At 36.2% G+C, this 2,576-nt stretch overlaps 1 long non-coding RNA gene across 1 annotated transcript; it reads right to left on the bottom strand.

The window, feature by feature from the left end:
- Positions 1–849: 849 nt before the first annotated feature.
- On the bottom strand, positions 850–2,199 carry LOC121313595. The gene is made up of 3 exons (XR_005950015.1): positions 2,088–2,199; positions 1,184–1,231; positions 850–937 (listed from the first exon to the last, which is right to left on the bottom strand). It is a non-coding gene; the product is annotated as an uncharacterized LOC121313595 (long non-coding RNA).
- Positions 2,200–2,576: the final 377 nt, after the last annotated feature.

The following is a 2,576-nucleotide window of genomic DNA, read 5'->3' as shown; positions in this document are numbered from 1 at the left end:
CTTTGACACATCTGAAATAACCCTTTTCCTTATTTAATGAATTACCTGTTCCACATACTATTTTAAATAATAAGAGCTGAGAATTCTTGTATTTGTTTTTGTAGCTGTTACAGCTTGTGCAGGATGCAATTCAATTATAATATTTATTAGACCATTGTGCGTTATTTGAGAAATTATATCACACTATAGTCACTAAATCTTTTAGCACTTGCCGACGAAAATAAATAATTGACTCCAGATGTAACTGATTAGTGTTTGATGCCAGTGTTCATTTCCTGTCTATGCTTTATCTGACAAACCCTTACACCTCCTAGGGAACCACTGGCCAAATAAAAATAGGGTTAATAAATCACTATGCAAGTTTCTTCAGCTGTTAACATAAAAATGTCTTAACTGTGTGCAAGTAGTCATTTGGTACAAGATGCCCAGCCTATTATCTTGACAACTTTAATTAACTTCTCATGCCTAAAGTTAAAGTTTGGGCATCATTTTTCCATCACCTTCTTAGGACATCATTTCTATGATTGAGTGGTGTGGTGTGGGAGTTTTAATAAACTTACTTTGTAATAAACATTTTTTTATACCCCCTAAATGTGGTATCTTATTGCCACTACTGTTCTGAACTATTTTGTCTTGACTAGAATCAAATGTTATTCATGGCTCATAAAAGTAACAAAAAGAAGAGTTATATTGACACAATGCTATCTCAATATGTGTCAGATTTAAACAAGGGAACTGAACACTGTTTCTGCAAAACACACTGATATTTACAGTGAAGCAACGCAACTATATTATTCATCAACACAATTTGTATGCATTCCAGTTGTGGCATCCATGAAGCATACGTACCCAGTCCACGATTAATATCTTGCTCATATTTAGTGCTTGCCTTAAGTACTTGACAGTAATTGCAACAGAATTAAAAAAGCAGATTCCCCTATGGAATAAAGAACAGCAACAGAAGTAAATAATTTGTTAAGGAAAATGGTCAGAAATAACAATCTGGATCATATTTTTTAAATGCTATATGATCACTGAGACCATAAATATTTTTTCTGGGAGTACCCTTTGAAGCCTTTCCCTGTCATCTGCTAATAATTACAGTGCTTTGGAGGTGTTCACTGTGCAGGTGATAGCTCATAAAGCTGGTTCTCTAAGATGAGCAGCATTCCCTCACACTTACATGGCTGCTGATTCTTCAGCACGATGACCCGGGGGCAGCAAATCCATTCTGTAAAAGGGAAAAGACATTTCAATTACAGGACCACTTCAAACGCAATTCACAAGCCACTTTGCTGATTTGATACAATAAATTTCATTTTAAAAAGTCAAGTCATGCTTAATCATTCACAGGCATTGTAAATCATTATGAATATCATTGCTAGCATTTATATCTTAGCTGTTTCTTCACGTTAGAAATATATTAAAAAAAATACAAACCACTGTGCAGAAAGAAATGTAATTAAATTGTCAAAAAAATATATATTATTGTCATTATGTGTGTAGCAATTCTTCAAGAGTAATATAGACAATGAAGCTTATTTCTGGTGATTTTAAAGTGATATTTTTGTGCTTATGATACCTACCTAGTGCTGTATTTGAAAGCATTGGTAAATACTATCTGCATTACAGACAGCTACTTGGTTATTTGTTTATTTATTCATATGCTTGTTTGTTCCTTTTAATCCCTCAACTTTTCACAAATTGTACTTTTTCTGTACTCTCCTGTAAACCTTTTAACCTGTCCAAAAAGATATATTGTCTCTACCAATTAAATTATTTTTAAAACTGCTTCACTTTTCTAAGCTAACAACAGACATAATAACACTGGGGGAAGAAAATAGTGCCACTGTTTAACTTTTATTTTGTGTTTAGAAATTTGAATTTAAGAAAAAAAGGATGGAACAACATGGCATAGAGAATAATCAGAACTACACTTTTCAAGTCTAATTCTGTGGGCCGTTAAATTTTAAAATCAACAATGCCTGTGCTCTTTCCTAACCCTACAGGCCCCCTTTCTCCTTCACTCTGCTCTCTTTGTCTGCGCTTCCTGTAGCTTTCCCACACACAACGAAGGCAGACCTCACCTTCAGCTCTCAGGAGGCTACTTTGGAAGCCAGTTCGATGACACAGCCAACGGCCATGCGTGCAGTGCTGGACGAGTGGAGCTCATTCCAAATGGTGTCACTGTCCACCTGAGAAAACAGTCGGCAGAAGAAAAAGAAAGAAAGAAAAAGACAAACAAATCTGTGAGGGAGGGCTGGCAGGATGACAGCCAATGTACAATAACATTAGTCTTCCATCTTGGCCCAGCTGAGAGAACCTTCTGGACGTAGCTTTGCTTATACTTAAATTTTTTTTTTTTTTTTTTTTTTTTTTACACAGAACCACTCCAATGGAAACACATTCCTGCCATGCCTCACTGCCAGTCCCTGTTTAGATTTCTCATTACAAACAACATTACACGCATGGGCCGGATCTGGCCTAGTTACAGGCTTGTTAGACGCTAGGCCACAGTAGTAGATTTGATATGGGCTGGGGACCTAAGCTTACAGCTAGGGTCTGTCAAGTGCCAG

Source organism: Polyodon spathula, chromosome 3, assembly GCF_017654505.1.
Source record: "Polyodon spathula isolate WHYD16114869_AA chromosome 3, ASM1765450v1, whole genome shotgun sequence".
Classification (NCBI taxonomy): Eukaryota; Metazoa; Chordata; class Actinopteri; order Acipenseriformes; family Polyodontidae; genus Polyodon; species Polyodon spathula.
The sequence above is the reverse complement of the archived record's forward strand: the minus strand, read 5'-3'. Positions and strand labels throughout refer to the sequence as shown.